Source organism: Salvelinus fontinalis, unplaced genomic scaffold, assembly GCF_029448725.1.
Source record: "Salvelinus fontinalis isolate EN_2023a unplaced genomic scaffold, ASM2944872v1 scaffold_0025, whole genome shotgun sequence".
In the NCBI taxonomy this organism is placed as follows: domain Eukaryota; kingdom Metazoa; phylum Chordata; class Actinopteri; order Salmoniformes; family Salmonidae; genus Salvelinus; species Salvelinus fontinalis.
The window spans coordinates 800845-825152 of record NW_026600234.1 but is presented as its reverse complement, the minus strand read 5'-3'; the positions used below and the strand labels follow the sequence as shown (position 1 = coordinate 825152).

At 49.3% G+C, this 24308-nt stretch overlaps 1 protein-coding gene across 5 annotated transcripts in view; it reads left to right on the top strand.

The window, feature by feature from the left end:
* The first annotated feature begins 17552 nt into the window (after positions 1 to 17552).
* LOC129842243 (lipoma-preferred partner homolog) overlaps positions 17553 to 24308 on the top strand; it is a 650654-nt gene continuing 643898 nt past the window's right edge. For 3 of the 5 annotated variants that reach the window (XM_055910714.1, XM_055910711.1, XM_055910715.1), the window contains exons 1-2: positions 17553 to 17638; positions 22183 to 22263. The gene's annotated coding sequence lies outside the window, so the exon portion shown is untranslated. The remainder of the gene's footprint in view (positions 17639 to 22182; positions 22264 to 24308) is intronic. The other 2 variants (XM_055910712.1, XM_055910713.1) reach the window with 2 other exon arrangements.

Here is a 24308-nt window from a genome sequence, read left to right as displayed (position 1 = left end):
GCGGCCTCTTGTCTGCTCTGCTGTACGCGGCCTCTTGTCTGCTCTGCTGTACGAGGCCTCTCCAGTTCCGTGTAATGACAGTCCTTCACCCTACGTACTGTAGCAATGGATCTTGACCAACTGGACACTGACAGTGTTTACCATACAGTACCGTAGACTTCCATATCAGTAGTCCCTTGTCCCTTATCCCCCCCGCACCATACCATGTCTACTTCACAGAGACTTGATCATTTACTCTCGACTGAACAACATAACTGCCACCTGATTGCTGTATGGGTTTAGTTTCATGGAGGATGGTAATTGTTTTCTGATTGGTTCCGGTGCGTCTGTTTGAACTCAGCTCTGACAGAAGGGAGTACTAGGACTAGCGGGCCCATCCATTGCCAGTAAAGTAGACTAATAAGCTGTCACGCATTACAAATGAGATTACCTTTCCAGTGAGGTTGTCCTAGAACCTGTATACACCGTAAGGGGATCCCAGGGCAGGGAAACAAACTGCACAATAGGCCTCCAATCTTCTGGGTTGATCTACACGCTTGATCTTCTACTGATACTCGTATTAATGTGTGGTGTGAAAAGTAGTTTACAAAACTGCTCCCAGGCAGCACAAGGTAATGAGTTGTAGAAACCCTCTGAAGTTGTACAGAAAAACGCTAAGAGAAAAATATGTTTTTTTAACCTTCACCCATTAGGCTACTCACACAGATCTAAGGAGATGTAATTTGTTTGAAATATACCATCTCAATGTCATTTTTTTGAAATAACACTGTACGCAATTTTATGATAGTCACAGCATCTTTAGATGAGTAGAGGTTGGCTTGTCATACTGATGTATGTTGTCAACAACAGGACTCCTCCTTGTTGCGTTAGACTCCTCCTTGTTGTGTTAGACTCCTCCTTGTTGCGTTAGACTCCTCCTTGTTGTGTTAGACTCCTCCTTGTTGTGTTAGACTCCTCCTTGTTGCGTTAGACTCCTCCTTGTTGCGTTAGACTCCTCCTTGTTGCGTTAGACTCCTCCTTGTTGTGTTAGACTCCTCCTTGTTGCGTTAGACTCCTCCTTGTTGTGTTAGACTCCTCCTTGTTGCGTTAGACTCCTCCTTGTTGCGTTAGACTCCTCCTTGTTGCGTTAGACTCCTCCTTGTTGTGTTGGACTCCTCCTTGTTGTGCTGGACTCCTCCTTGTTGCGTTAGACTCCTCCTTGTTGCGTTGGACTCCTCCTTGTTGTGTTAGACTCCTTCTTGTTGTGCTAGACTCCTCCTTGTTGTGTTAGACTCCTCCTTGTTGTGTTAGACTCCTCCTTGTTGCGTTAGACTCCTCCTTGTTGCGTTAGACTCCTCCTTGTTGCGTTGGACTCCTCCTTGTTGTGTTGGACTCCTCCTTGTTGTGCTGGACTTCTCCTTGTTGCGTTAGACTCCTCCTTGTTGCGTTGGACTCCTCCTTGTTGCGTTGGACTCCTCCTTGTTGCGCTGGACTCCTCCTTGTTGCGCTGGACTCCTCCTTGTTGCGCTGGACTCCTCCTTGTTGCGTTGGACTCCTCCTTGTTGTGTTGGACTCCTCCTTGTTGTGTTGGACTCCTCCTTGTTGTGTTGGACTCCTCCTTGTTGTGTTAGACTCCTCCTTGTTGTGTTAGACTCCTCCTTGTTGTGTTAGACTCCTCCTTGTTGTGTTGGTCTCCTCCTTGTTGTGCTAGACTCCTCCTTGTTGTGTTGGACTCCTCCTTGTTGTGCTGGACTCCTCCTTGTTGTGTTAGACTCCTCCTTGTTGTATTAGACTCCTCCTTGTTGTGTTGGACTCCTCCTTGTTGTGTTAGACTCCTCCTTGTTGTGCTAGACTCCTCCTTGTTGTGTTAGACTCCTCCTTGTTGTGTTAGACTCCTCCTTGTTGTGTTAGACTCCTCCTTTTTGTGTTAGACTCCTCCTTGTTGTGTTAGACTCCTCCTTGTTGTATTAGACTCCTCCTTGTTGTGTTGGACTCCTCCTTGTTGTGTTAGACTCCTCCTTGTTGTGCTAGACTCCTCCTTGTTGTGTTAGACTCCTCCTTGTTGTATACAGAAGAGGCATAGAGGTATTCCTGATGTGTCATGGTGGGATACAAATGTGGCATAGTGGTATACAGATGAGGAATAGTGGTATACAGATGAGGCATAGTGGGATACAGATGAGGCATAGTGGTATACAGATGAGGCATAGTGGTATTCCTGATGTGTCATGGTGGGATACAAATGTGGCATAGTGGTATACAGATGAGGAATAGTGGTATACAGATGAGGCATAGTGGTATACAGATGAGGCATAGTGGGATACAGATGAGGCATAGTGGTATACAGATGAGGCATAGTGGTATACAGATGAGGCATAGTGGGATACAGATGAGGCATAGTGGTATACAGATGAGGCATAGTGGTATACAGATGAGGCATAGTGGTATACAGATGAGGCATAGTGGGATACAGATGAGGCATAGTGGGATACAGATGAGGCATAGTGGTATACAGATGAGGCATAGTGGTATAGAGATGTGGTGTGTTCAGCTTGACACATCGAGACACAGAGTGAGTCAACAACGTAAAGGAATTGACAATGGTGTCAACAGAGTAATGCTAAAACATGCCCAAACACATCGCCAACTCGATTCATGTGAACATTTATCGAGATGATAAGCATCAGTGTCCACGTAGCTAACTGTTTTATATAAAAAGGTCTCATCGAGTGAAAGTTTACTTCTTGTCATGGTGACAACTTGCCGTGACACGTGACAGTAAAGCCATTGTAGGAGCCAAAAGCCATGTATCACGGCATGGTGACAACAGGCTTTTACCCCTTAAATTACAATCCACCACACCCAGCGGTGTTGAGACAGGGCGTTTTAGAATATTGTCTGGCATGTAAGGATCCCTTGATTATCTCTGCAGGACATGTACCATTATAATATTTAGTTTGGTGTGTTTTTTAAGGGGAGACTCCTCCTGTATCGCCATCCAAACAGACAAGAGGAAGATCCTCCTGGATACTCTAACTCCAACAACACTTTTACGACCCAGTTGCGACCAGAAACAAAATAAAATCCAAATTGCACCAAACTGTGTTTCAAAACGTTAATCTGGTGAAGCAAGGATAACCCACAACCGGCCGGTGGTTTTGGAGAATCTACGAGAGACAAACACTGTTATGATCCAAAGACTAGAAAAAAAGTGTGGCATATCTGTATTTAACTTGATTCTCTCCCTCTGTTACCCTATCTGTGGAATCAGAGAGTCAGACTGATTCTCTCCCCCCGTTACCCTAGCTGTGGAATCAGAGAGTCAGACTGATTCTCTCCCCCAGTTACCCTAGCTGTGGAATCAGAGAGTCAGACTGATTCTCTCCCCCTGTTACCCTATCTGTGGAATCAGAGAGTCAGACTGATTCTCTCCCCCTGTTACCCTAGCTGTGGAATCAGAGAGTCAGACTGAATCTCTCCCCCTGTTACCCTAGCTGTGGAATCAGAGAGTCAGACTGAATCTCTCCCCCTTTTACCCTAGCTGTGGAATCAGAGAGTCAGACAGAATCTCTCCCCCTGTTACCCTATCTGTGGAATCAGAGAGTCAGACTGAATCTCTCCCCCTGTTACCCTAGCTGTGGAAACAGACAGTCAGACTGATTCTCTCCCCCTGCTACCCTATCTGTGGAATCAGACAGTCAGACTGAATCTCTCCCCCTGTTACCCTAGCTGTGGAATCAGAGAGTCAGACTGATTCTCTCCCTCTGTTACCCTAGCTGTGGAATCAGAGAGTCAGACTGAATCTCTCCCCCTGCTACCCTAGCTGTGGAATCAGAGAGTCAGACTGATTCTCTCCCTCTGTTACCCTAGCTGTGGAATCAGAGAGTCAGACTGATTCTCTCCCCCTGTTACCCTATCTGTGGAATCAGAGAGTCAGACTGATTCTCTCCCCCTGTTACCCTAGCTGTGGAATCAGAGAGTCAGACTGATTCTCTCCCTCTGTTACCCTAGCTGTGGAATCAGAGAGTCAGACTGATTCTCTCCCCCTGTTACCCTATCTGTGGAATCAGAGAGTCAGACTGATTCTCTCCCCCTGCTACCCTAGCTGTGGAATCAGAGAGTCAGACTGATTCTCTCCCCCTGTTACCCTAGCTGTGGAATCAGAGAGTCAGACTGATTCTCTCCCCCTGTTACCCTATATGTGGAATCAGAGAGTCAGACTGATTCTCTCCCCCTGTTACCCTATATGTGGAATCAGAGAGTCAGACTGATTCTCTCCCCCTGTTACCCTATCTGTGGAATCAGAGAGTCAGACTGATTCTCTCCCCCTGTTACCCTATCTGTGGAATCAGAGAGTCAGACTGATTCTCTCCCCCTGTTACCCTAGCTGTGGAATCAGAGAGTCAGACTGATTCTCTCCCCCTGTTACCCTAGCTGTGGAATCAGATATTCAGACTGATTCTCTCCCCCTGTTACCCTATCTGTGGAATCAGAGAGTCAGACTGATTCTCTCCCCCTGTTACCCTAGCTGTGGAATCAGAGAATCAGACTGATTCTCTCCCCCTGTTACCCTATCTGTGGAATCAGAGAGTCAGACTGATTCTCTCCCCCTGTTACCCTATCTGTGGAATCAGAGTCAGACTGATTCTCTCCCCCTGTTACCCTAGCTGTGGAATCAGAGAGTCAGACTGATTCTCTCCCTCTGTTACCCTATCTGTGGAATCAGAGTCAGACTGATTCTCTCCCCCTGTTACCCTATCTGTGGAATCAGAGAGTCAGACTGATTCTCTCCCCCTGTTACCTTGGCTGTGGAATCAGAGAGTCAGACTGATTCTCTCCCCCTGTTACCCTAGCTGTGGAATCAGAGAGTCAGACTGATTCTCTCCCCCTGTTACCCTAGCTGTGGAATCAGAGAGTCAGACTGATTGTCTCCCCCTGTTACCATATCTGTGGAATCAGAGAGTCAGACTGATTCTCTCCCCCTGTTACCCTAGCTGTGGAATCAGAGAGTCAGACTGATTCTCTCCCCCTGCTACCCTATCTGTGGAATCAGAGAGTCAGACTGATTCTCTCCCCCTGCTACCCTATCTGTGGAATCAGAGAGTCAGACTGATTCTCTCCCCCTGCTACCCTATCTGTGGAATCAGAGAGTCACTGATTCTCTCCCCCTGTTACCCTATCTGTGGAATCAGAGAGTCAGACTGATTCTCTCCCCGTTACCCTAGCTGTGGAATCAGAGAGTCAAACTGATTCTCTCCCCCTGTTACCCTAGCTGTGGAATCTGTCACGCCCTGGCCTTATTATTCTTTGTTTTCTTTATTATTTTAGTTAGGTCAGGGTGTGACATGGGTAATGTTTATGTTTTGTTGGTTTTGGGTGTTTATTTGGTAAAGGGGTTATGGGGTGTAGTAGATGGTTTTGTGTTGAGTGTATATGTCTAGCGTTGTCTTTGTAAGAACGTTTGTAGCCTGTTTGTATGTGCACAACGTTTGTAGCTTCACGGTCGTTTTGTTATTTTGTTGTTTTGTTAAAGTGTTTTTGTGTCGTGTTCATCTTCGTGTTATAATAAAAGAAGATGGCATATTTTCCAACTGCTGCATTTTGGTCCGTTAATCCGCCACACGATCGTGACAGAATTACCCACCATAGGACCAAGCGGCATGGAAGGCGGCAACAGGACCTAACCACAAAGGATTTCTGGACATGGGAGGAGATACTGGATGGTAAGGGGCCTTGGGATCAACCTGGAGAATATCGCCTCCCTCGTGAAGAGCTGGAGGCAGCGAAAGCCGAGAGGAGGCGATATGAGGAGGCAGCACGGAGACAAGGCTGGAAGCCCGTGAGTACAACCCAAAAATTTCTTGGGGGGGGCCTTAAAGGGAGTGTGGCGAAGTCAGGTAGGAAACCTGCGCCTACTTCCTGTACTTACCGTGGAGAGCGAGAGTACGGGCAGACACCGTGTTACGCAGTAGAGCGCACGGTGTCTCCTGTACGCGTGCATAGCCCGGTTCGGTACATTGCAGCTCCACGTATCGGCCGGGCTAGACTGAGCGTTGAGCCATATGTCATGAAGCCGGCCCAACGCATCTGGTCACCAGTGCGTCTCCTCGGGCCGGCGTACATGGCACCAGCCTTACGCATGGTGTCCCCGGTTCGCCTACATAGGCCGGTGCGGGTTATTCCACCTCCCCGCACTGGTCAGGCGACGGGGAGCATAGAACCAGGTAAGGTTGGGCAGGCTCGGCGTTCAAGGGAGCCAGTACGCCTGCACGGTCCGGTATTTCCGGCGCCACCTCCTCGCCCCAACCCAGTACCACCAGTGCCTCCTCCACGCACTAGCTATATGGTGCGTGTCTCCAGCCCTTTACCACCAGTGTCTAAACCACGCACCAAGCCTCCTGTGTGTCCCCAGAGTCCTGTGCGTCCTGTTGCTGCTCCCCGCACTAGCCCTGAGATGCGTGTCTCCAGCCCGGTGCCACCAGTCCCGGCACCACGCACCAGGCCTACAGTGCGCCTCAGCCGGCAGGAGTCTGCCGTCTGCACAGCGTTGACTGAACTGCTCGTCTCCCCAGCGCCATCTGAGCCATCCGTCTCCCCAGCGCCATCTGAGCCATCCGTCTCCCCAGCGCCATCTGAGCCATCCGTCTGCAATGAGCCTGCAAAGCCGCCCGTCTGCCATGAGCCTGCAAAGCCGCCCGTCTGCCATGAGCCCACTGAGCCGTCCGCCAGACAGGAGCCGCTAGAGCCGCCAGCCAGACAGGAGCCGCTAGAGCCGTCCGTCAGACAGGATCTGCCAGAGCCGCCAACCAGACAGGATCTGCCAGAGCCGCCAACCAGACAGGATCTGCCAGAGCCGCCAACCAGACAGGATCTGCCAGAGCCGCCAACCAGGCAGGAGCAGCCAGATCAGTCAGCCAGCCATGAGCAGCCAGATCCGTCAGCTAGCCATGAGCAGCCAGATCCGTCAGCTAGCCATGAGCAGCCAGATCCGTCAGCTAGCCATGAGCAGCCAGATCCGTCAGCTAGCCATGAGCAGCCAGATCCGTCAGCTAGCCATGAGCAGCCAGATCCGTCAGCTAGCCATGAGCAGCCAGATCCGTCAGCTAGCCATGAGCAGCCAGATCCGTCAGCCAGCCATGAGCAGCCAGATCCGTCAGCCAGCCATGAGCAGCCAGATCCGTCAGCCAGCCATGAGCAGCCAGATCCGTCAGCCAGCCATGAGCAGCCAGATCCGTCAGCCAGCCATGAGCAGCCAGATCCGTCAGCCAGCCATGAGCAGCCAGATCAGTTAGCCAGCCATGAGCAGCCAGATCCGTTAGCCAGCCATGAGCAGCCAGATCTGTCAGCCAGCCATGGGCCGTCCCTCAGTCCGGAGCTGCAGTCCCTCAGTCCGGAGCTGCAGTCCCTCAGTCCGGAGCTGCCATTCCTCAGTCCGGAGCTGCCCCTTACCCTGGAGCTGCCCCTTACCCTGGTGCTGCCCCTTACCCTGGTGCTGCCCCTTACCCTGGTGCTGCCCCTTACCCTGGTACTGCCCCTTATCCTGGTACTGCCCCTTACCCTGGTACTGGTCCTTAGTCCGGAGCTGTCCCTTAGTCCGGAACTCCCCCTTAATGCAATGGGGTTAATGTGGAGGGGGGTCGTTTGGAGGAAGCCTAGGAGGTGGTTAGGTACTGTGGTGACGTGGGGACTACGACCAGAGCCGGAGCCGCCACCGTGGAGGGGAGCCCACCCAGACCCTCCCCTAGACTGTGTATGGTGCGCCCGGAGTTCGCGCCTCAAGGGGGGGGTTATGTCACGCCCTGGCCTTATTATTCTTTGTTTTCTTTATTATTTTAGTTAGGTCAGGGTGTGACATGGGTAATGTTTATGTTTTGTTGGTTTTGGGTGTTTATTTGGTAAAGGGGTTATGGGGTGTAGTAGATGGTTTTGTGTTGAGTGTATATGTCTAGCGTTGTCTATGTAAGAACGTTTGTAGCCTGTTTGTATGTGCATAACGTTTGTAGCTTCACGGTCGTTTTGTTATTTTGTTGTTTTGTTAAAGTGTTTTTGTGTCGTGTTCATCTTCGTGTTATAATAAAAGAAGATGGCATATTTTCCAACTGCTGCATTTTGGTCCGTTAATCCGCCACACGATCGTAACAGAATCAGAGAGTCAGACTGATCCAAGATGGCGTAGCAGTCAGATGTCCTTTGTCCTCGTCTTGTCCCGTGTATATATATGTTATATATTTTTCTTCGCATATCTTTTTATATATATTTTTTTTTCTTCTTAAAAACTCAACTTCAAAACACTCTCCTGCAACCCACCTCACCAAATGTGGTGCGGATCTGTTTTTTTTCCTCAAAAGTATTATTCACCTCGTATCCGAAATCTACAACAGAAGCTAGCCAGAAGTTAGCCAGCTCACAAGCTAACGTTAGTAGTTCAGCTAACCACAGCTAGCGCTCATCAGCTATCCTTTAGCTCGGAAAACTATTGCCAGTTTTGTACAACGCGACTCAGACCAGAGCATACCAGACCTATTTTCTCTCCATATCCCCGGATTTTTACCGCAAGCTCTGGACATTTACACCTGGATCTTGCAGCTAACTAGCTGCTATCCGAGTGACTATCGGCTAACATCAATTCCGGAGCAAACACCAATTATCCCGGAGCTAGCCAGCTGAAGAGTTCCATCAGCCACTCCTGGGCTACAATCACCTATCCGGACCCGTTTTACTGCCAATGCGGAGCCATACCGGGCCTTCACGACTGGGATACCGACGTTATCTGCCCGAGGGAGTATTTCAACTGGCCCCTCCATCGCGACGTAACCTGAACGTCCATATGCTAACTGCGGCCCGCTAATCGTTAGCTGTCTTGAGCATATCGGCTGCTATCTGAACAGGTCTATCGAACAATCTTCTTAGGCCACTATAACTATTTTGACAATTGGATTGGTACCCTCTACCACACGGAACCCCACTAATCTACCGACGGAATTGCACGGCGTGGCTAAAAACAGACCTCCATCTTCTGCTAGCTTGCTACCCATGACTAGCTGTCTGAATCACGAAGCTAGCACCAGTTAGCAAACACAATTCTACAACTCACAACCTCTCTTTCGCCACCGCCATCCGGCTTGGATTCTCTGTCGACACGACCACGTCTGGTCTGCAGACAAATACCCCATCCGCTGTGCCCTCAACCGGCCTCCGTCTGAGCAGACCACCCCCCCGGGCTACTAACTTTAAACGCCGCGGGCTAGCTTAGTGGAGGCCTCACTGCTCCATCTACGGCTGCCCCCTGGACACTATGATCACTCGGCTACATAGCTGATGCCTGCTTGACTGTCCATTAATTCACGGTACTCCATTCCGTTTATTTGTGTTTTATCTGTCGGCTCTGTGCTTTAACTCAGGATCTGTGTGTAGTTAATCCGACCCTGTCTGCCTGGTCGTCGCCATTTTTACCTGCTGTTGCTGTGTTAGCTGACTAGCTGCTGTTGCCTCACCTGTTTTAGCTAGCTCTCCCAATCAAGACCTGCAATCACTTTATGCCTTATTGTATGTCTCTCTCAAATATCAATATGCCTTGTATACTGTTGTTCAGGCTAGTTATGATTGTTTTGGTTTGCAAGGGACCCCGTAGTTCCACTCTCCGTACCTCTGATACCTCCTTTGTCCCACCCCCCACACTTGCGGTGACCTCACCCATTGAGACCAGCATGTCCAGAGATACAACCTCTCTTATCATCACCCAGTGCCTGGGCTTGCCTCCGCTGTACCCGTGCCCCACCATACCCTGGTCTGCACATTATGCCCAGAATCTAATTCTACCACGCCCATAAATCTGCTCCTTTTATTCCTTGTCCCCAACGCTCTAGGCGACCAGTTTTGATAGCCTTTAGCCGCACCCTCATCCTACTACTCCTCTGTTCCTCGGGTGATGTGGAGGTAAACCCAGGCCCTGCATGTCCCCAATCACCCTCATTTGTTGACTTCTGTGATCGAAAAAGCCTTGGCCTTATGCATGTCAACATCAGAAGCCTCCTCCCTAAGTTTGCCTTACTCACCGCTTTAGCACACTCTGCCAACCCTGATGTCCTTGCCGTTTCCGAATCCTGGCTTAGGAAGGCCACCAAAAATTCTGAGATTTCCATACCCAACTATAACACTTACCGTCAAGATAGAACTGCCAAAGGGGGAGGAGTTGCAATCTACTGCAGAGATAGCCTGCAAAGTTCTGTCATACTTTCCAGGTCTATGCCCAAACAGTTCGAACTTCTAATTTTAAAAATTAATCTCGCCAGAAATAAGTCTCTCACTGTTGCCGCCTGCTACCGACCCCCCTCAGCTCCCAGCTGTGCCCTGGACACCATCTGTGAATTGATCGCTCCCCATCTAGCTTCAGAGTTTGTTCTGTTAGGTGACCTAAACTGGGATATGCTTAACACCCCGGCAGTCCTACAATCTAAGCTTGATGCCCTCAATCTCACTCAAATCATCAAGGAACCCACCAGGTACAACCCTAAATCCGTAAACATGGGCACCCTAATAGACATTATCCTGACCAACTTGCCCTCCAAATACACCTCTGCTGTCTTCAATCAAGATCTCAGCGATCACTGCCTCATTGCCTGTATCCGCCACGGGTCCGCGGCCAAACGACCACCCCTCATCACTGTCAAACGCTCCCTAAAACACTTCTGCGAGCAGGCCTTTCTAATCGACCTGGCCCGGGTACCCTGGAAGGATATTGACCTCATCCCATCAGTTGAGGATGCCTGGTCATTCTTTAAAAGTTACTTCCTCACCATATTAGACCAGCATGCTCCGTTCAAAAAATGCAGAACCAAGAATAGATATAGCCCTTGGTTCACTCCAGACCTGACTGCCCTCGACCAGCACAAAAACATCCTGTGGCGAACTGCAATAGCATCGAAGAGCCCCCGCGATATGCAACTGTTCAGGGAAGTCAGGAACCAATACACGCAGTCAGTGAGGAAAGCAAAGGCCAGCTTTTTCAAGCAGAAATTTGCACCCTGTAGCTCTAACTCCAAAAAGTTCTGGGATACTGTAAAGTCCATGGAAAACAAGAGCACCTCCTCCCAGCTGCCCACTTCACTGAGGCTAGGTAACACGGTCACCACTGATAAGTCCAAGATAATCGAAAACTTCAACAAACATTTCTCAATGGCTGGCCATGCCTTCCTCCTGGCGACTCCAACCTTGGCCAACAGCCCCCCCCCCCCCCCCCCCCCCGCTGCTACTCGCCCAAGCCTCCCCAGCTTCTCCTTTACCCATATCCAGATAGCAGATGTTCTGAAAGAGCTGGAAAACCTGGACCCATACAAATTAGCTGGGCTTGACAATCTGGACCCCCTATTTCTGAAACTGTCCGCCGCCATTGTCGCACCCCCTATTACCAGCCTGTTCAACCTCTCCTTCGTATCATCTGAGATCCCCAAGGATTGGAAAGCTGCCGCGGTCATCCCCCTCTTCAAAGGGGGAGACACCCTGGACCCAAACTGTTACAGACCTATATCCATCCTGCCCTGCCTATCTAAGGTCTTCGAAAGCCAAGTCAACAAACAGATCACTGACCATCTCGAATCCCACCGTACCTTCTCCGCTGTGCAATCCGGTTTCCGAGCCGGTCACGGGTGCACCTCAGCCACGCTCAAGGTACTAAACGATGTCATAACCGCCATCGATAAAAGACAGTACTGTGCAGCCGTCTTCATCGACCTGGCCAAGGCTTTCGACTCTGTCAATCACCATATTCTTATCGGCAGACTCAGTAGCCTCGGTTTTTCTAATGACTGCCTTGCCTGGTTCACCAACTACTTTGCAGACAGAGTTCAGTGTGTCAAATCGGAGGGCATGTTGTCCGGTCCTCTGGCAGTCTCTATGGGGGTACCACAGGGTTCAATTCTCGGGCCGACTCTTTTCTCTGTATACATCAATGATGTTGCTCTTGCTGCGGGCGATTCCCTGATCCACCTCTATGCAGACGACACCATTCTGTATACTTCCGGCCCTTCCTTGGACACTATGCTATCTAACCTCCAAACGAGCTTCAATGCCATACAACACTCCTTCCGTGGCCTCCAACTGCTCTTAAACGCTAGTAAAACCAAATGCATGCTTTTCAACCGTTCGCTGCCTGCACCCGCATGCCCGACTAGCATCACCACCCTGGACGGTTCCGACCTAGAATATGTGGACATCTATAAGTACCTAGGTGTCTGGCTAGACTGCAAACTCTCCTTCCAGACTCGTATCAAACATCTCCAATCCAAAATCAAATCTAGAGTCGGCTTTCTATTCCGCAACAAATCCTCCTTCACTCACGCCGCCAAACTTACCCTAGTAAAACTGACTATCCTACCGATCCTCGACTTCGGCGATGTCATCTACAAAATAGCGTCCAATACTCTACTCAGCAAACTGGATGCAGTTTATCACAGTGCCATCCGTTTTGTTACTAAAGCACCTTATACGACCCACCACTGCGACCTGTATGCCCTAGTCGGCTGGCCCTCCCTACATGTTCGTCGTCAGACCCACTGGCTCCAGGTCATCTACAAGGCTATGCTAGGTAAAGTGCCGCCTTATCTCAGTTCACTGGTCACGATGGCTACACCCACCCGTAGCACGCGCTCCAGCAGGTGTATCTCACTGATCATCCCTAAAGCCAAAACCTCATTTGGACGCCTTTCCTTCCAGTTCTCTGCTGCCTGCGACTGGAACGAATTGCAAAAATCTCTGAAGTTGGAGACTTTTATCTCCCTCAACAACTTTAAAAATCTGCTATCCGAGCAGCTAACCGATCGCTGCAGCTGTACATAGTCCATCTGTAAACTACCCACCCAATTTACCTACCTCACCCCCCATACTGCTTTTATTTATTTACTTTTCTGCTCTTTTGCACACCAGTATCTCTTCTTGCACATGATCATCTGATGATTTATCACTCCAGTGTTAATCTGCTAAATTGTAATTACTCGATTTATTGCCTACCTCATGCCTTTTGCACACATTGTATATAGATTCTCTTTTTTTTCTACCATGTTATTGACTTGTTTATTGTTTACTCCATGGGTAACTGTGTTGTTGTCTGTTCACACTGCTATGCTTTATCTTGGCCAGGTCGCAGTTGCAAATGAGAACTTGTTCTCAACTAGCCTACCTGGTTAAATAAAGGTGAAATAAAAAATAAAAATAAATAATCTCCCTCAGTTACCCTAGCTGTGGAATCAGAGAGTCAGACTGATTCTCTCCCCCTGTTACCCTAGCTGTGGAATCAGAGAGTCAGACTGATTCTCTCCCCCTGTTACCCTAGCTGTGGAATCAGAGAGTCAGACTGATTCTCTCCCCCTGTTACCCTATCTGTGGAATCAGAGAGTCAGACTGATTCTCTCCCCCTGTTACCCTATCTGTGGAATCAGAGAGTCAGACTGATTCTCTCCCCCTGTTACCCTAGCTGTGGAATCAGAGAGTCAGACTGATTCTCTCCCCCTGTTACCCTATCTGTGGAATCAGAGAGTCAGACTGATTCTCTCCCCCTGCTACCCTAGCTGTGGAATCAGACAGTCAGACTGCATCACATAGGGCTCTGGTAAAAAAAAGTAGTGCACTACGTCGGGAATAGGGTGCCATCTGGGACTAAAAACGAAGTGAGACAAATTATTATAACACTGCTTTATTGTACGGCGAATTAGAATGCACCAAATCAAGGATCCTTGCACTGTTATCACGATTTGCATTGAATCCAGGACATGCAAACTGTTTTGCATGGCAAACATACGTGGTGAAGCAGAAACCAGAATCCAGCCCTGTCTGATATGGCTTACTGTGCGCTCACAAAGGTGAATAAGGTTCATTTTGAAAATGCCCGTGTAATGGAGTACTTTGTCCATGTAAGGCAGTAATTAGTCCATGTAAGGCAGTCATTAGTCCATGTAAGGCAGTCATTAGTCCATGTAAGGCAGTCCTTAGTCCATGTAAGGCAGTCATTAGTCCATGTAAGGCAGTAATTAGTCCATGTAAGGCAGTCATTAGTCCATGTAAGGCAGTCATTAGTCCATGTAAGGCAGTCCTTAGTCCATGTAAGGCAGTCATTAGTCCATGTAAGGCAGTAATTAATCCAAGTAAGCAGTAATTTATCCACGGAAGCCGTAATTAATCCATGCAAGCAGTGATTAATACATGTAAGCCGCAATTAGTCAATGTAAGGCAGTAATTAGTCCATGTAAGCAGTAATGAATCAATGTAAGCGGTAATTAATCAATGTAAGCAGTCATTAATCAATGTAGGCAGTCATTAATACGTGTAAACCGTAATTAATCCATGAAGCAGTCATTAATCCATGTAAGCAGCCATTAATCAATGTAAGCAGTCATTAATCCATGTAAGCAGCCAGTAATCCATGTAAGCGGTCATTAATCCATGTAAGCAGTCATTAATCCATGTAAGCAGTCATTACTCAATGCAGGCAGTCATTAATACGTGTAAACCGTAATTAATCCATGAAGCAGTCATTAATCCATGTAAGCAGCCATTAATCAATGTAAGCAGTCATTAATCCATGTAAGCAGCCAGTAATCCATGTAAGCGGTCATTAATCCATGTAAGCAGTCATTAATCCATGTAAGCAGTCATTACTCAATGCAGGCAGTCATTAATACGTGTAAACCGTAATTAATCCATGAGGCAGTCATTAATCCATGTAAGCAGCCATTAATCAATGTAAGCAGTCATTACTCCATGTAAGCAGTCATTAATCCATGTAAGCGGTCATTAATCCATGTAAGCATAGCTGTGGGAAGTAGGGGTGTTGAGCATGCTGCAGTACCCCGTGAAAAATCTGAATTAACCAAATAAATATATTTGTTAAAAATGTCAGCCTCCCAGGCTGTATCACATCCGGCCGTGAGTCTCCTAGGGCGGAGCACAACACAGCACAGCACAGCACAACACAGCACAACACAGTACAGCACAACACAGGACAACACAACACAACACAGCACAGGACAACACAACACAGCACAACACAGCACAGGACAACACAACACAACACAGCAAAGCACAGGACAGCACAGCACAGCACAACACAGGACAGGACAACACAGCACAGCACAGCACAGCACAACACAGCACAGCACAACACAGGACAGGACAACACAGCACAGTACAGCACAACACAGGACAGGACAACACAACACAACACAACACAGCACAGGACAACACAGCACAACACAGCACAGGACAACACAGCACAGTACAGCACAACACAGGACAGGACAACACAGCACAGTACAGCACAACACAGGACAGGACAACACAACACAACACAGCACAGGACAACACAGCACAACACAGCACAACACAGCACAGGACAACACAACACAGCACAACACAGCACAGGACAACACAGGACAGGACAACACAGCACAGCACAGGACAGCACAGCACAGCACAGCACAACACAGCACAGCACAACACAGGACAGGACAACACAGCACAGCACAACACAACACAGCACAGCACAGCACAGGACAGGACAACACAGCACAGCACAGCACAGCACAGGACAGGACAACACAGCACAGCACAGCACAGGACAGGACAACACAGCACAGCACAGCACAGGACAGGACAGGACAACACAGCACAGCACAGCACAACACAGCACAACACAGCACAGCACAGGACAGGACAACACAGCACAGCACAGCACAGCACAGGACAGGACAACACAGCACAACACAACACAGCACAGCACAGGACAGGACAGGACAGGACAGGACAGCACAGCACAACACAGCACAGCACAGCACAGCACAGGACAGGACAACACAGCACAGCACAGCACAGCACAGCACAACACAGGACAACACAGCACAACACAGGACAACACAGCACAACACAACACACCACACCACACCACAGCACAACACAGGACAACACAGCACAACACAACACAGGACAACACAGCACAACACAGCACAACACAGGACAGGACAACACAGCACAGTACAGTACAGCACAGGACAACACAACACAACACAGCACAACACAGTACAGCACAGTACAGTACAGCACAGGACAACACAACACAACACAACACAGCACAACACAGTACAGCACAGTACAGTACAGCACAGGACAACACAACACAGCACAACACAACACAGCACAACACAGGACAACACAGCACAACACAACACAGGACAACACAGCACAACACAGCACAACACAGCACAACACAGGACAACACAACACAGCACAGCATAGCACAGCACAGCACAGTACAGCACAGCACAGCACAACACAGCACAGCACAGCACAACACAACACAGCACAGCACAGCACAACACAGCACAGGACAGCACAGGACAACACAAGACAACACAACACAGCACAACACAGTACAGCACAACACAGTACAGCACAGCACAGCACAGCACAGCACAGCACAACACAGCACAGCACAGCACAGCACAGCACAGGACAGCACAGCACAACACAACACAGCACAACACAAGACAACACAACACAACACAGTACAGCACAACACAGTACAGCACAGGACAACACAGCACAGCACAGTACAGCACAGCACAGTACAGCACAACACAATACAGCACAACACAGTACAGCACAGTACAGCACAACACAGTACAGCACAGGACAACACAACACAACACAACACAACACAGCACAGCACAACACAGCACAGCACAACACAGCACAGCACAGCACAACACAGCACAGCACAACACAGCACAACACAGCACAGGACAACACAACACAACACAACACAACACAACACAGCACAGCACAACACAGCACAAGACAACACAACACAACACAGCACAGCACAACACAGCACAAGACAACACAGCACAACACAGCACAAGACAACACAGCACAACACACCACAGCACAACACAATACAGCACAACACAACACAGCACAACACAATACAGCACAACACAACACAATACAGTACAACACAGCACAACACAACGGGCACTATTTGAAAACATGTCATGAATGAAAAAGCACTCATGCTGCATTTGAAATGTTTTACGATCTGTTTTGATCAAAATATCTATTCATTGCTAAACATGGATTAATGCCTGATTACATGAATTAATGACTGCTTACATGGATTAATTACAGTTTACATGGATTAATTACCACTTTACATGGATTAATGTCTGCCTACATGGATTAATTACAGTTTACATGGATTAATTACAGTTGACATGGATTAATTGCAGTTTACATTGATTAATTACAGTTGACATGGATTAATTACAGTTGACATGGATTAATTACAGTTTACATGGATTAATTACAGTTGACATGGATTAATTACAGTTTACATGGATTAATTACAGTTTACATGGATTAATTACAGTTGACATGGATGAATTACCACCTTACATGGATTAATTACAGCCTACATGGACTAATTATTGCCTTACATGGACAAAGTACTCCATTACACGGGAATATGACTGCCTTACATGGACAAACATCTCCACTGACTCTCTGACCGGTGGTGATTCCAGCTCTGACGTCACTGCCTGCCAGTCAGATTTGGGGGAAATAAGTTTCACTTTCTCAGTGGGATTCTGGAACTGTTGATTCCTAGAAAGCCGAGGTAAGAGAAACCCGTTTCAGATTTGTATATTTGAACATAGGAGATGATAGAAATTTAGATTTTGATGCCATGTGGTTCGTTTTTATGTAAAGAATGCAGAACAAATAGCTAAATGTTTGTTCCTCTTTGAGGTGATGGTTGTTCCTGTAGCTGAGTTGGAAGTCGAGGGCTCCCCGCTCTGAAAGGAAGGGGGTCGAGAGTTTCTTTACACCACGAAGCGAACTTGTTACCTTTTACAACGACATTTTGTAGCAGTAGTTTGAAGTAAAGAACGTAGTACGAGACAGTTTCTGAATTGGATTGTGTCGGTGTGTAACATTGCGTCTGAAGTGCATTCTGCGAGGTGGCCTGTATGACCATTACGGAAGAGAATGTTTGAGCTCCGGGACAACGTGTATTATTTGTTTCTTCTCCCCCATAATAGTTTCATTATTCATCATTTGAATAGTTTTGTTGAGACTGCCGTAGTCTAGAGAAGCGACACACCTGTCAAGCCTGACGTGTAAACAAGACTGTCTTTTACTTGTCAAAAAAACAATGTGTTCCGCTGGTTCAGCAGAGCCTGTCTGCGCAGGCGCGGTGCAGCATTCCATGTAGGCACGATACTTCCTAACACATCCGCGTCGTTTCAATGAATACTGGGTTTATTCAGCTACCATGTAGTAGTACACTTGACCCTAGTTCTTACCAGAATTATCAATCATTGAATAGAGGTTAATGTAATATGTAGATGCTTATTTAGTTTTTTTTTTTCTCATACTGACACAGTTTACAAAGACTCAGTTTGCTCCCAAATGCCTTTCAAGAATGGAAATATGTAAGTCTTGGGGATATTCATCATGTCAACACACCAAAGACATTGTTCTGTTCCTCTTCAAAGTAGCTAACATGTTGCTATTTTAATACCCCCTCAAGTTTCTGCTGAAGAGATTCATATCAATTCATATCAAACTCTTACTTTGATATGAATTTCAAATCAATAACATCAAGGTCTCCAGAGAGCTCAGCTTGCACATCTAACCGAAATATATATATATCGGAGTCATCCTTCCTCACACATCATTAAACCCAACTGTCTTTTAAGATCTCTGCTTTAAAAAAGAACACGTTTGACAGTCGTGGAGACGGGGGATACTCAAGTTAAAAGTGAAGTCCCCTCTTTTAGCGATCTGCCTTGCTTTGAGCCCAGGCAGCACCACTACGAGGCTGAGACTAGAGGCACTACCGGGCCTGTGTGTGTTCTTAATAGAAGCTTTTAATGGCTGTTGGGCTGGAAGAAGATGTAGAAAATCTCAGGTGAGATCGGGATACTGTAGGACTGTAGAGCATAAGCGCCACGCGTGTGTGGTACTAATATGCATGAGGATTTGAATTCCGGCTCCACTATATTCTGTTAACTCATATCCAGAACATTATATATGACATGTTATTAGTGTACATTTTTTAATTATGAACTTTATAACACCGTTTTGAAGAGCTTGAGTACATATTGAAATATAGTGCAGTTGGAGCTAAACTAAATTCCTATTGGCTAAGTGCAGAAGAGAGAGCAGAGTGACTAAATGTCGTATTACACACATACGGAGGAGCAGGAGGATTGATGGGTCAGCAGAGAAGAGGAGACTGCATTCATCCCTCATACTCTGTGTTCCAAATGGCACCGTTTTCCCATGGTGCACTACTTTTGACCAAAACCCTTTGGGAATGGTAACTGCTCTGCTCTGATCTGCCATTCTCTGTCAGCCATGATTTATGACTGTGAAGGAACCTGTCATGCTATAGGTGAAAGGTCATCTCTTACCTTACACTGCTCAGTGACATAGTGATGGAAAGACTCCATGCTACTCTCCTCGTTCAGTAACACTGGCACTGTAGTACCATGACTTGGTTGATATGACATACTGGTCTTTCCTGTCCATCATACCCAACTAACTAGTCCTTCCTGTCCATCATACCCAACTAACTAGTCCTTCCTGTCCATCATACCCAACTAACTAGTCCTTCCTGTCCATCATACCCAACCAACTAGTCCATCATACCCAACCAACTAGTCCATCATACCCAACCAACTAGTCCTTCCTGTCCATCATACCCAACTAACTAGTCCTTCCTGTCCATCATACCAACCAACTAGTCCTTCCTGTCCATCATACCCAACCAACTAGTCCATCATACCCAACCAACTAGTCCATCATACCCAACCAACTAGTCCTTCCTGTCCATCATACCCAACTAACTAGTCCTTCCTGTCCATCATACCCAACTAACTAGTCCTTCCTGTCCATCATACCAACCAACTAGTCCTTCCTGTCCATCATACCCAACCAACTAGTCCATCATACCCAACCAACTAGTCCTTCCTGTCCATCATACCCAACCAACTAGTCCTTCCTGTCCATCATACCCAACCAACTAGTCCTTGGTTGACAGGCAGCCAGCCAGACAGACAGACAGACAGACAGGAAGGACCAGTTGGTTGACAGGCAGGCAGGCAGACAGACAGGAAGGACCAGTTGGTTGACAGGCAGGCAGGCAGACAGACAGGAAGGACCAGTTGGTTGACAGGCAGGCAGGCAGACAGACAGGAAGGACCAGTTGGTTGACAGACAGAGACAGACAGACAGGAAGGACCAGTTTTTAGACAGACAGACAGACAGACAGACAGACAGACAGGAAGGAAGGACCAGTTGGTAGACAGACAGACAGGAAGGACCAGTTGGTTGACAGGCAGACAGGCAGACAGACAGACAGACAGACAGGCAGACAGACAGGAAGGACCAGTTGGTTGACAGACAGACAGGCAGGCAGACAGACAGGAAAGACCGGTTGGTTGACAGACAGACAGACAGGCAGGCAGACAGACAGGAAGGACCAGTTGGTAGACAGACAGGAAGGAAGGAAGGACCAGTTGGTAGACAGGCAGACAGGAAGGACCAGTTGGTTGGTAGACAGACAGACAGACAGACAGGAAGGACCAGTTGGTTGACACAGACAGGCAGACAGACAGGATGGGCCAGTTGGTTGACAGACAAACAGGCAGACAGACAGGAAGGACCAGTTGGTAGACAGACAGACAGACAGACAGGAAGGACCAGTTGGTTGACAGACAGACAGACAGACAGACAGACAGGAAAGACCAGTTGGTTGACAGACAGACAGACAGGAAGGACCAGGTGGTTGACCAGACAGACAGACAGACAGACAGACAGACAGGAAGGAAGGACCAGTTGGTTGACAGGCAGACAGACAGGAAGGACCAGATGGTTGACAAGCAGACAGACAGGAAGGAGTAGCCTGCTCCTTGTACAGAAGGCAGAGGTCTGTTTCAGGAGCTCTGGTATCATTAGCCTGGTCCCAGATCTGTTTGTGCTATTGCCAACTTTATTTCTCATGTTTGGCATGACAATGAGTGGAGTTAACATGAGAGCACAAACAGACTGGCGCTCAGGCTAATGTACGATGAATTCAATGATATGAACTGTATGGAAGGCTGGATCAGAATAGTGTCTGTGTTGGTGTTGGCCTTTGTACGAAGGAGCACGTAACTTCTCAGAAATAGAATGACTTTGAACCTTAGAAGTCATTGATTCTATTTCTATGCCCAGCTCTCCCAGGAATGACTGTTGTAGTTATGTTGTATTTCTAACCCTGGTTCACCCTGGCCCAGCTCAGACAGTCCTACTGGTTCTCCCTGGCCCAGCTCAGACAGTCCTACTGGTTCTCCCTGGCCCAGCTCAGACAGTCCTACTGGTTCACCCTGGCCCAGCTCAGACAGTCCTACTGGTTCACCCTGGCCCGGCTCAGACAGTCCTACTGGTTCTCCCTGGCCCGGCTCAGACAGTCCTACTGGTTCTCCCTGGCCCGGCTCAGACAGTCCTACTGGTTCTCCCTGGCCCGGCTCAGACAGTCCTACTGGTTCTCCCTGGCCCGGCTCAGACAGTCCTACTGGTTCTCCCTGGCCCGGCTCAGACAGTCCTACTGGTTCTCCCTGGCCCAGCTCAGACAGTCCTACTGGTTCTCCCTGGCCCAGCTCAGACAGTCCTACTGGTCCTCCCTGGCCCAGCTCAGACAGTCCTACTGGTTCTCCTTGGCCCAGCTCAAACAGTCCTACTGGTTCACCCTGGCCCAGCTCAGACAGTCCTACTGGTTCTCCCTGGCCCAGGGTTCTCCCTGGCCCGGCTCAGACAGCCCTACTGGTTCTCCCTGGCCCGGCTCAGACAGCCCTACTGGTTCTCCCTGGCCCGGCTCAGACAGTCCTAGTGGTTCTCCCTGGCCCGGCTCAGACAGTCCTAGTGGTTCTCCCTGGCCCGGCTCAGACAGTCCTACTGGTTCACCCTGGCCCGGCTCAGACAGTCCTACTGGTTCACCCTGGCCCGGCTCAGACAGTCCTACTGGTTCACCCTGGCCCGGCTCAGACAGTCCTACTGGTTCTCCCTGGCCCGGCTCAGACAGTCCTACTGGTTCTCCCTGGCCCGGCTCAGACAGTCCTACTGGTTCTCCCTGGCCCAGCTCAGACAGTCCTACATGCCCGCTCTCTCTTTCAGACGTAAAGAAAGAAGCAGCGACTTAGAGGAGACCAAAGAACCGTCGTACCAGCTGTTAGGTCAATACTTCCACAGGAAGAGGTAGGCCTAGTCATACTACAGTTGTCTTCCCGCTGTGTCCTATCGCTTCCCGCTGTGTCCTATCGCTTCCCGCTGTGTCCTATCGCTTCCCGCTGTGTCCTATCGCTTCCCGCTGTGTCCTATCGCATCCCGCTGTGTCCTATCGCATCCCGCTGTGTCCTATCGCTTCCCGCTGTGTCCTATCGCTTCCCGCTGTGTCCTATCGCTTCCCGCTGTGTCCTATCGCTTCCCGCTGTGTCCTATCGCATCCCGCTGTGTCCTATCGCATCCCGCTGTGTCCTATCGCTTCCCGCTGTGTCCTATCGCTTCCCGCTGTGTCCTATCGCATCCCGCTGTGTCCTATCGCTTCCCGCTGTGTCCTATCGCATCCCGCTGTGTCCTATCGCATCCCGCTGTGTCCTATCGCATCCCGCTGTGTCCTATCGCATCCCGCTGTGTCCTATCGCTTCCCGCTGTGTCCTATCGCTTCCCGCTGTGTCCTATCGCTTCCCGCTGTGTCCTATCGCTTCCCGCTGTGTCCTATCGCATCCCGCTGTGTCCTATCGCATCCCGCTGTGTCCTATCGCTTCCCGCGGTGTCCTATCGCTTCAGTTCAGGTACTTGAGGAGTGTTGCCTTGGAGCTTCCTGTAATGGTTTCAACCCCTCCCTCCACTGTCCATTGGAACAGAGTTTGGGATTTGGGAGTGACCTCACTCCTGAGCTTGAAATGTCTCCCTCAAATGGTAGCTTTTCACAAGATCAAGGAGTGGTACGGACTTGTGAGAGAGGTCGATGTACAGCGATGCCTGTTGGACCAGTAGTACTGTGGGAGTGTCTCAGTCATTAGTAATTATGTTGTGTTAATCACCAGCCGGCCGTCTGCGTGACAGACAGGGGGACATCTCACTGTTAAATAGATTATTAGTAGATTATTCATTAGTAACGTGTTTGTCTTTAGTCTACTGAATCGGTGGTTCAGAGGGGGCAACCATTAGTGCTGATCGATTGGGGGGGGGGGGGGTGTAGAAGGTTGGCCTTGTCCCTGCAGACTAGACTGTTGGCCTTGTCCCTGTAGACTAGACTGTTGGCCTTGTCCCTGCAGACTAGACGGTTGGCCTTGTCCCTGCAGACTAGACTGGTGGCCTTGTCCCTGCAGACTAGACGGTTGGCCTTGTCCCTGCAGACTAGACTGTTGGCCTTGTCCCAGTAGACTAGACTGTTGGCCTTGTCCCTGCAGACTAGGCTGTTGGCCTTGTCCCTGCAGACTAGGCGGTTGGCCTTGTCCCTGCAGACTAGACGGTTGGCCTTGTCCCTGCAGACTAGACTGGTGGCCTTGTCCCTGCAGACTAGACGGTTGGCCTTGTCCCTGCAGACTAGGCTGTTGGCCTTGTCCCTGCAGACTAGACGGTTGGCCTTGTCCCTGCAGACTAGACGGTTGGCCTTGTCCCTGCAGACTAGACTGTTGGCCTTGTCCCTGTAGACTAGGCCGGTGGCCTTGTCCCTGCAGACTCGACCGGTGGCCTTGTCCCTGCAGACTCGACCGGTGGCCTTGTCCCTGCAGACTCGACCGGTGGCCTTGTCCCTGCAGACTCGACCGGTGGCCTTGTCCCCGCAGACTAGAATGGTGGCCTTGTCCCTGCAGACTAGACTGGTGGCCTTGTCCCTGCAGACTAGACTGGTGGCCTTGTCCCTGCAGACTAGACTGGTGGCCTTGTCCCTGCAGACTAGACCGGTGGCCTTGTCCCTGCAGACTAGGCTGGTGGCCTTGTCCCTGCAGACTAGGCTGGTGGCCTTGTCCCTGCAGACTAGGCTGGTGGCCTTGTCCCTGCAGACTAGGCTGGTGGCCTTGTCCCTGCAGACTAGGCTGGTGGCCTTGTCCCTGCAGACTAGACGGTTGGCCTTGTCCCTGCAGACTAGGCCGGTGTCCTTGTCCCTGCAGACTCGGCCGGTGGCCTTGTCCCTGCAGACTAGGCTGGTGGCCTTGTCCCTGCAGACTAGGCTGGTGGCCTTGTCCCTGCAGACTAGGCTGGTGGCCTTGTCCCTGCAGACTAGGCTGGTGGCCTTG